This window comes from Ochotona princeps, chromosome 7 (genome assembly GCF_030435755.1).
Source record: "Ochotona princeps isolate mOchPri1 chromosome 7, mOchPri1.hap1, whole genome shotgun sequence".
Lineage (NCBI taxonomy): Eukaryota > Metazoa > Chordata > Mammalia > Lagomorpha > Ochotonidae > Ochotona > Ochotona princeps.
Genome location: NC_080838.1, coordinates 40,534 through 51,829, shown reverse-complemented (window position 1 = coordinate 51,829; position 11,296 = coordinate 40,534). Strand labels below are relative to the sequence as shown.

At 37.7% G+C, this 11,296-nt stretch overlaps 1 pseudogene; it reads left to right on the top strand.

Moving 5' to 3' along the window:
• The first annotated feature begins 4,387 nt into the window (after positions 1–4,387).
• Positions 4,388–4,582, top strand: LOC131480733 (ATP synthase membrane subunit K, mitochondrial-like; annotated as a pseudogene).
• The last annotated feature ends 6,714 nt before the right edge of the window (positions 4,583–11,296 follow it).

Here is an 11,296-nt window from a genome sequence, read left to right as displayed (position 1 = left end):
CCACATCTGGAGTAAGCTGCCCACTTGTTCTTTGCCTTCTCGGGATAAGCGTGCTAGGTAGTCTACGTCGGGGTTCTCCTGGCCTGTGTCTGTGCATTCTCCTTAGCCAGAATATTGCTGTGTTGACGAAACCTGCTTTCTGTTCTTTCACCACACAGTTGTGATCGCTAAAACCCATCTGATGTTTCTCTGGAGCACTTTCTCTGTATATCATGGATTTCTTTGCATTCTGTCCCTAACTATTTGTGTATGAGTTTTGCATTTTTTTCTTGTTAGTGATGTCGGATTTATGTGATTTTGTTACAGAGCAGTACCATAAATGCATCAGCAGTTCCCTGCGAGGGGAAAGAACCAGGTGCTGGCCAAGCAGCAACAACTTCGGCTCATCCACCCCAAGGGCCAACTGGTCCTGCGAATCCATTCCGGAGGGTAGGGCCTCCTCACGCTCGCCCCCCTGCAGGAACGCAGCCAGCCACCCGTGCTACCAAATTTTTCCCTACGGGTGCTCCTGACCTAGGGCCACTACCACCGCGTGTAGGAGGTATGTGATTTGGTTTGTCAGGGCTTTTTTTCCCCCTCTTCCTTGAAAGCTACGAAGTTGAAACACTAGTTTTGTACGTGAAGGAGATGCTCACTTGACCGAGGCTCATCTAGTCACAAGAGGGTAAGCAAGAGCCAAAGATTTTGGCTCTAATGCCATGGGAATGAAGCGTGACTTTTCAGATTGGGAAGGGAGCCAGCCAGCCATAGACAGCCTTAACGTGAATCACCTGAATGAGGGGCAGTTGCGTACAGGAAATGGGGGATTTGGTAACGTTTATTTTTCTTTACCTGAAAAGGAGGGCTACAGGGAATAGGCACCAGGGTTGCAATGGTTGTTTTGTTGGGTTTTTTTGTGGTTTTATTTTTGTTTTTTTTTTTTTTAAGATTTGTTTATTTTTAGGGAATTGGTACAATTTTAAACCTAATTATTTTGTAAGCGTAATTCTTGCCTCCCCCATTTTTTCTTAGGAAATTTATTGTTTATGACTGTTTTTGAATCTAGCAATTTTTGTTTGTTTTACCCCTGATTTCTCTTGTTGAATATTTTGCATCCCTTGAATCTAATCTTAGTGTTTGTGTGATTTAATTCTTAATTTCTTCTAGCAGTTATTCTTTCAAGTAATTTCTCTTTAGCTTTTTGTTTCTGCTGCTCAGTATTTGGATATTTACTCATTTTTAAAATTAATTTTATTATAATTGTTTTCCAGTACTCTTTGCATCAATGGCAAATGGTTTGCAAAACTGGTGAAATGACTAATAAATTGCTTGAGTTATTTTACTGTTTTCCATTTTGTTGTTTAATACCAAGTTTCCTGAAAATGTTTTTAGCATGTAGTGTGAAATGATTTTCAGGTTATCTTTGTTTTATAAGTTTGTGTATTTTGGCCATGTGTTATTTGTTGGATGATAGCATTTACTGTATTCTATGCTTCACAAAAATTCTTTTTCATAGTTTTAGATTAGTAATTTTTTTCCTCCCAGATACATTCCTCTATTTTGCTTGAAGATGTTATAGTTTTGTTAGTATTCTTAAAGATTTACTTTAAGGTATGATTCTATTTAAATGTTGCTTAGAAAATTGTTTTTCCTTTTATGGTTTATACAATCTGTAATTAAAACAACTAATCAAAACCTTTTTTTTCCAATTTTTTTCAGCACTGCAAAATATTTTCATTAAGGGATTATCGTCGTTCATCTCTTTTTTTTCTGGATTTTTTCACACCCACACTCTACAAGCAAATAAATTTTAATTAATACTCCATCTTTAACCAGCTCCGGAACATCACAAGCCAAGAAGGAAATCAAAATTGTTTTGATCACTCAGCCAATATAGTCTTGTAGTCTCTCAAGTTTTCTCTTTTAGTAATGGCTCTTACTTATGTGTCTTTTTTGCTCACAATGAACCATCTTGCAACTTTTAAATAAAGATCATTTAAATACAAATCTTATGAGAATTTATTTGCATTTGATTTTATTCTAGAATGTGAAGTTACTGTGTTTTTATTAATCTACTGTTACATGCATACAATAAGTTTTTTTTCACATAGTCTTATAGTTGGGCATATTTTCAATCCTAAGGTTATGTTTTTATTGCAGAAAGCGCACTTCTTAAGTTGGCAGGGTAATGTGAGTGCAAATTTATGCTTTATTATGTGATCGTAATTGATGTAAAAGCTTGTTTGGCTTTGCTAGTAGCAGTTTAATGAGCTAGTTTTTCCCGTACATGTTTCCACTAGTTATAATTTTGTCTCTTGAACTCAAACCTTTGTGTCTAAAATGAGTCTAAAAATCACTTTGTGATTTCAGGTTGTTTTTCATTTTTTAATAATTAGGTACTCTACTTGTAAATATTTGAATGATGTAAAGACAAATTATTTTTCAACTAAAAAATGAGGAATGAAGCTTTGCCCTACTAGTTAAGATGCTGATTAACTTTTGTGGGAAACCATGATGAAGCTCTGGATGAACCATCTGGAAATTGAACCAGCAAATTTCTTTCTTTCCCTTTCTCTCTGTTCTATAGCCTTTTAAAAAGTTTACATCGGTTAAAAATATTTTCATTTGTATGTCAGAGCTACAAAGTGAGGAGAGAGAAATCCTCTATCTACTGGTTCACACCTAGCTGAGCCTGTCTGAACCCAATCTTAAGCCAGACATGAGGAGAACCATCCCAGGGGCCCAAATGAATTCAGGATGCAAACACTTGGTACATCTTCCTCTGTTTTCCCACATGCATTAACCGGGAGATGAATTAGTAGTGGAGCACATTGGATTTGATCTGTCCACCATATAGCATGCCTGTCTATCAAAGGGAAAGGTTTAACCTACTATAAAATTCTGCACGAGAGCATAAAAGTACCTCTTTCTCTAGTGGGGACTGGAACTTAAAGTGTGACATCCACGCCAAGAGGAACTTTGGGATACAGGGTACACAGGTGTGATGAATGAATGCACACTTTATTGAATTTTTCAGGTCTTATACCAATTTTTTTTTCAGTCAAGCAGGTTTGTAAAAGTTACAAGTTAATGAAACAGTGGTAAGCAAACTACTTCACCAATAGGTTACAAGGGATTAGGGGAAACAATCACAAGGCTCCAAACAGCTGGATAAGTAAACCTGAATTACAGGAACCCACACTGGTAAACAAACAGATTTAACTAGAAATAGAATCCAACAGAATTGTGTTTGTGCTCAGTTATGTTTAGGCCACAATCACTGAAGGAACAGGGAGATTATGAAGATGCCTCACACCTCCCCAGACATTTTAACCAGCCCAAGGTTTATCTGCAATCTCAGTAGGGAGTCTGCTCCCTGCAGCATTCTCAGACTGCCTTAAAGAGTTAAGATTCAGAGTCCTCAGGCATTGTGATCTGGGTTTTCAGGGGCAAATCTCCACAATGAATAAATCTCCACACTGCTTACTTCTTTTTCTGTTATGTTTCCCAGAATAAGGTCTCTAACAGTTTCTTACAGGCCTTTTCAAGAATTCCATATGCACGCATACACATACAGCTACTTTAAAACACTATGAGAATGGACTTAAAAGATTAGTGTTTTTCTTTAAAATTCACAAAACACATTAGTGAATAAATGCAAAAACATTTTTATAGGTGAGCTATATGATGGAGACTAGCATATCCGAAGTGAAGATATATTACAGTATACATGTCTGTTCCTTTATAAAAGGAGGACTCCCAATGAAAACTTGATACATGTAATTTTACAGTAGCATACTAGACTATGTATAATTGTCTATAATTACAGTGCCACAATGTATTGAAATAGCAGAATGTAGGACTTAAGGTTGTAGCTGAAGGAGTGTATTATTGTTACAATACAGGGGGAACTGGGAGAAGCTATGGAAGGGTGGAGGGAGGAATCCCTGTACATCTGGAACTGTAGCATAAAGATAATAATATAAAATATATAAATTGTTTTTAAAAAACCGTGAAATTCATGCTAGGGACTTTTAAAAAGATTGTGTATAAGGCATATTACACAAAAAGGATTCAATGAATTTTGATTTTTGCATTAAAATAACTTCATTGTTTAAAAGAATTTTTTTTTTTGAATGACAGATTTCTACAAAGGGAAAGCTCTACAGCCAGAAACTTCTTCTAAGTTTCCAATGTTTTTGCTGGGACCCAAGGATTTGGGCCATCCTCTGCTGCTTTTCTAGTCCATAAACAAAGAGCTGGATTGGCAGTGGAAAAGCTAGGACTGGAACCAGTACCCACATTTGACACGAGTGTGACAGATAAAAGCTCAATCTGTACCATTGCTTCTGGCTGGGGCCAGTTCACTGTCGGTGGGCCTTGAAGGATGTCAGTTGAGGAGTTGGTAGCTCTGAGAAGATTGATATCATGTCAGGTCCAGAACCTGATGCCCAATTCCAGTTCACTGAAATCAAAACGTATTTCAACTCTTACATGCTCACAGGCAGAATGAATTGTGTACTAGCCACATATGGAGGCATTGCTTTGCTGGTTATGTACTTCAGCTTAAGGTCTAAAAATTCCAGCTGTGAAAGCAACATAACTCGATTACAAATTGTTTCCCCATCTGTCCTCATGCCTGGAAAAGCTAATTCAACTCAACTGTGGTAATTCAATTTGTACATTAAATTATGAACCTGGAAAAACAAAATCTGTACCATGGCATTGGCCCAAATAAACTCATTTGAAACTTAATTTTCTAGGAACTTTCTGAAGTATCTTAGTCAATATATAATTCTATTACTTTGTCCAACATTTTTTATTTTCCACTTTGCCACTAGAACGCATTTCAATCACTGCATACATAGTATTATATAAATTTGTCTTCATGTATTTTAACAATCCCCTATTGACACAGATTGATTGTTTCTGTTTTATTCCCATAATAATGTTATAAAAACCTGGTGTTTCTATAGGACCAAGTATATGCAAGATAATTTCTACAGTTGAATCCCATCAAAGGACATTTGCATTTAAAGAGGTTTTTAGAGAGTTGTGACAAAGTAACCTTCAAAGAAACTTTATGGTATTACAGTCTTACTAATGTGAGTCCAATAGCCTGTTTCTTACCTCTTTGTCAGCAAGTGTATACTGTCAGACATACTCAGAATTCCTTCAGGCACTGCAAATTTTCCATTTTGTTTTATGACATAGTTTCATAGGCTCTGGGGTTCCCCCAGCCCCTCCAAAAAGCCCTCCCCCCGAATTGATTTGCTCCATATTGTTACAGTAGTACAGTTTGTATCCAGTCATGATTCCTTCATTGTGGTATGGGCCACGTAGAGAGTCCAGCATCTTATTGTCCAGATAAATTTAACAGTTTCATTGGGAGACCATCCCTGGTCTGAAAGTAGAGGTGCTAGAATATCATCCCCTCCAATGAAAAGGCACTACACAACTTCAACAACAATTTACATCATGAAGTTAATTGACATGGTATTGAGTGACCAAAATGTTAGAAAATGCAAGTCCTTAACCGCATCCTGTGACTACTTCACTGACATTTCAATTGTAGTTTTCATACAACCGGCTGCTATACGCCTTATAATAGTTATAGGGTACCATTCAGCTGTCTTGTGTCTATTTTCATTGTTATATTTAGCAGCTTATAGTATTCAAGTGTGATTCCTACTGAACTTCATGAACTTTAGGTTAGTTCAAACAAGCTTATAACTCAAACATATCATATGTTAACAATTGAGAAGCAGAATAGTTTTAGGAGGAGTGTGCAGAGAAATCTTTAGTACCTTAATGAGGAGTAACTAATCTTTGTGTCCTTCCTAGTAAGGTATATGGGAGTCCAAGTTGACTGTTTCCTGTCTGTTCTAAGCTTTCCTTATTGGTCTCTATCTGTTCTAATTTTCCCCTTTCTTCTGATCTTTTCCTTCAGGTTCTCTTTCCTTCTTTGTAGCTCTCTGGTCACACTTGGTTTGCTTTTTGATTTTTGTTTCACCATGCTTCCCTGTGAGGGCTGTCCTGTGCTCATTTCCCACTAACACTCTACATTCCTCATTCTCCCAACAATCTTTTTACATGCTCATGGACTTCCCTTATAGTTTCCTGAAGCTCTCCAAACTGAACAGAAAACAGGTACTCTTTCTTAACCTCTAAACCTGCCACACTTCTGAACCAACAGAAAAAGCTGATCAGGAAAGCTGGAAAGACTTAATCTTGGACATATTGTGAGAATAAATAAATTCCTATTGATGTATCCATAAAGAAAAATCACCTTGCTTTGTATCGCCTTTTGTTAAAAGTGAAGTTTCTTTTTTCTTTTTTTCTAAATCTCATACTATTGTAGGACTTTTTGACACAAAATACAGCAGCAACCTCAATTCTTGTCTCCCAGGAAAAAATCATTTTCTTGAAGACAGTTTAGTTTTCAAGCAAGATTTGTTAGAAGAAAGGAGAAAATATGCTCCCATCCTTGGAACTGGAAGGGGCTTCAAGAAAGGAGACCTGTGCACAGGGGCTGTTGGCATCGTTTAAAATTTTGCTTCAAAGGAGTTTCTCTAAAAACAAAGGAAAATTCATGGTTTCCATGATACATGGCTTTGGGACAAAAGGCCCAAAAAGGTGTTACCAGTTAACTTCCTCGGTCTCATTCTTATGATAAAGAGACCAGTCTGACACTACACAGAGATGGAATTGGGTGGGCACTTTAGATGGGGAACTGATATGTTAATTTCATTCTTATTTCTTGGAGGAAGCATGTTCTTGATATGTTCATTATGCACTTGTCTCTTGGAAGAAATGTACTCTAGTGAATTTAGACATAGTGGAGAAAATACAATTTTATATTTGAGAAAATAGATTCGCGGACCCAGAACACCCTAACTGCCTAATACCCAGTCTGACTCCTCACAATGTACTTGATACAATTTTTTTTTTGAGTCAATGTGCTGTGAGTTTCATTCATTGCTCCTTTTTGGTGGGAGTGGGACAAAAATAGAAGTGAAATAATATAAAAGAAAGTCTAAAAGTTCCAGATCTAGACTTTATCAAGAACGCAGGATGCTCTTTAGTTTGCAAGCAGCCTGGGGACCTATGAGCATCCACAGTGAAATGAAAATGGTGGGAGGAATGGATCCCACAAAGGGAGAAAAAGGTATGACACGGATTGTTTGCCAGCTCCCCTTTTAGATAGCAGTAGTTGATGCTAACACTATCTGATTTACTCAGAGTTTATAGGAGGGAGAGCCCAAAGTCTATGATTCTGTGTTGCTGCCTCTCCCTGAACCGATTTTCTCTTACTGCTTGTCAGTGTGAGAGGATTCTCCCAGTCCTGTGCTCAATCCTAGGTGATGTCCTTTATGCTATGTCAAAGAGAGTGAGTCAGTTGCCAATTCACAGCGGAGGACACAGATTATCATAGTGATTACCTCCTGAGCCAGAAGCTGCATGAGGTGACACTGGATAGAGTCACATTAACAGATGTAGGCCCATGGAAATGAAGCAAAAAATAATAACATGGATGATTGCTTTTTTAAGGAGGCAGGAAGCTATACTGGAAGAAAAATTCCAACCCCAAGTGTAGATGCAAGTCTCATGATTTCAGCCCCAAATACCCAGGAACTAAAAGCCACCAGATCCTCACACTATGTCCTTTTTGTGATTGAATTCAGTGATATAAAAGGCTAAATATTATAATGAAAATAGACACATGACAGCTGAACAATAATCTATAGCTGTTTTAAGATGTATAGAACCCGCTGTATATAAACTAAAATTGAAATGTCAATGAAGTAATCACAGGATGTGGTTAAGAACTCGCATTTATTTTTAACATATTGGGTACTCAATACTATGTCAATTAATTCCATAACATTATTAATTGTTGCTGATGGCATGTTGGAGCTTTTAATTGATTGGGATGATACTCTGCTGGCTCTACCTTCAGACCAGAGAAGTAAGAAGCCGTTGAAATTAACTGGACAATAAGATGCTGAACTCTATGTTTGGTATTTGCTTGCAATGAAGGAATCTCAACTGAACTTGAGCTGTGGTTATGCAACAAGGTGAGAGAATCCACCATGGTGGGAGGGTTTTGGAAGGGGTGGGGAGAATCCCAGTACCTATAAAACTGTGTCACATAATACAATGTGATTAATAAATAAATTTTTAAAAAACCCTACACATCAGCACTGTTCTTCAAATGGTTAAAGCCTAAATTACAGATACAATCTGCAGGTGCAAATGACTAAACCTGAAAGCTGCTTCTAACCCTCAAACCGTATTGCTTAATAAATGAACACTTGAACCCTATGATGATTTGTACTTCCCCTACTGGAGCACTGTAGAAGGACATTCAGAATCTTTGCTATTGTGGGAGACATAGTGTCGCTGTCCCGCAGTGCAGCGATGGACTTGGTGCACGGAGCCGATAATAACACGTGGACCCTGACTGATGGTCAAAAGCCGAGGTTTATTAGTAGCATCAGACTTTATACTCTGAAGGTCATATAGGATAAGGGAGGAAGTGCTGAGCTTATCAACAAAACCATTAATGCTTGTTTGGAACTCCTTTTGTCTTGTATATTCCACCAGGTGTTCTCATATACATATGCAGATGATATCCAATAAGGTATACACAAGGTAGCCATTTGGTTATTCTCCTCCAAATATTATCCAACCAACTGTAATCCTGTGCTCACTGACCTTTTAGGGTCACAATGTCCTCCTACAACATAGCAAGTTGCATCTCCCCTGAAGGTGCCAGGAGCAATTGATATGAAGGTGAATGAACAGGAAACCTGGTTTACAGGTTTAGGTATAAACAAGTTGCGCTTTGGAAACTGTACCTTGCTGTTAAGATGTAAATGGCTCAAGCTCCTTCTCTCTGGGGGCCTACATGACAACCTTCTTTTAAAAATCTGGTGCTGTTAATAAACTTCAGCTGTTGACCACCAGTCAGTAGTCCATGCATGTTATTATCGACTCCATGCACCCAGTCAATCACTGCAGGACAGCGACAGAGCACTTTTCATAATATTCTGCAACTGCTAACTCAAGTGTAAGATCAAGTGAGGCAGGAAATATCACCTATCTTTCTCAGCATCTTACCCTTAGTAACTAGCCTGATGTCTAGAATAAGGCAATTACTCAGTACATCCCTATGATGCTTAAATTAATGCGTACATTACACTCCAGAATCAGGATAAATTCCCTAAAACATGCAAGGTTATTATTTTTTATTTTACTTCTTTTTATTATTATCATTTCATGGTACAGTTCCATAGGCCCTGGGACTTCCCATATCCTCTCCCCAATTCTCTCCTCCATCACTATATAGTTACTATGGTATAGTTCTTCATGCACAGTAATATGTCCATCACTGCAGGCATGGACAATGGCAGAGTCCAGCATCCTATTGTCATGATATAGTAAACAGTTTCATTGGGAGTCCATCTTTGTCTGGAAGTAGAGATGCATACGGCATTGTATCCCCACATCTGAATATGATAGTCCCCATTACACAGTTACTATATATCCCCTGAAATGAAAAGCCACAGTAAAAATCAACAACAGGAGAAAAATAGAAATTTACAATGCCATGAAGTTGAATAACATGCTGCTAGATTTGATAGTCTCCATTACACAGTTACTATACATCCTCTTAAATGAAAGGTCACAAATAAAATAAACAACAGGAAGAAAGAAAGAGAAATTAGCAAGACCATGGATAAATAACATGCTACTGAATGACTAATGTGTCCCTGAAGAAATGAAAAAGAAAATCAAGAACCTCCCTGAACCTACTGTATGATCTATGAGTCATTCAAGAATTTAATCAGAAGAAAGAATTTTAAAGAGATGAAACTAACCAAAAATATCAAAATCCATGAGATATAGTTTCTGCTGATCTTTGTTGGTGAGATATGTCTCCTGCAGGCAACAAATAGAGTGGTGTTGTTTTTTAATACAGTCTGCTAATCTATGACGTTTGCTTGATGAGTTTAAGCCGTTTACATTCGGGGTTAATACAAATAGGTCGTAATTTGGTTCTGTCATTTTAGCAGTGGGTTGTTCATTGATTTAGTACTCTGTTATTTTACTGGAATGTTCTTTGCATTTGCCTTTGATTTTGGTGGGCGCTATTCCTTTTCTCTGTCAAGAGAACATCTTGAAGTATCATTTGTAGGGCAGGTTTGGAAGAGGCATATTCTTTTAAATTTTCTCTAATTTGGAAGAATTTTATTTCATTTTCAAAGACAAAGGAAAGTTTTCCCAGGTACATTATCCTGGGCTGACAATTTTTTGGTTTTAGAATCTGGAATGTGTGGCTCCATTAACCTCTGGCCTGTAGAGTTTCCTGTGAGAGGTCTCCTGTGAGCTTAATTGGCATTCCTTTACATGTCAATTGATTTCTTCACGTGTACATTTAAGGATCTTTTCCTTATGTTTGAAGAGAACTTGATTATTACATGTTATGATGAAGATTGCTTTTGGTCCTTGGTCCTTGTAGGGAGTTCTGTGTCCCTCCTGGATGTTGTATCCCAATTCTTCCTGTAGATTAGGAAAATCTCCCCTTACTATTTCATTAAATATATTTTTAAACCCAGCTTCTCTTTCTGCACTTTCTGAGACTCCCCGAACTCTTATATTAGGTGTCATAATAGTGTCTTTCAATTCTTGAATACTTTTTTTTTTAAGCCTGATCCAGCTCTGCTTCCAGCTTTCTGTTTGTTTCCCCTTGGTGGCAGGAAATATCTTCTAATTCTGAGATGCTTTCTTCTACCTTCTTCATTCTCTTTTAGAGACTCTCCACTGTACTTTTAATTTGCTCCACTCTATTCTTCATTTCTGATATATCAGATTTCATCTGATTCATTTCCAGTGTGATATACTCCTTGAATTCCTTGAATGCCTGCTGTACATGCTTCTCGTTGATGAGAAGTTTTATAACAACTGTTTTGAACTCTGTATGCCCATTTTCTCGATGTCTCCCTCAGTGAACTCTGAGGTTGGCATAGGGTTTTGCTCCTTTGCAGGGGAGTCTTCAACAATATTCATTTTGCCTTTGTCCTTTCATTTGCTCTTGATCATTATACTTATGTTTAGCAGAATCTTCTCCTTGGGGCAGGTTTCTAAGCTATGTCACCCACAGGTCTACAGTTCGGTTTTACTTATTGCAGTTCTTGCATGGCTCTTTGTTTGCAGCCAATTGTGCCACTCTCTCCAGCGAATTCCAGGTCTGGGTTCTTATATTAAATTTCCACCATGGTCTCTGTAGCCCCAGCTCTTGGCTCACCACACT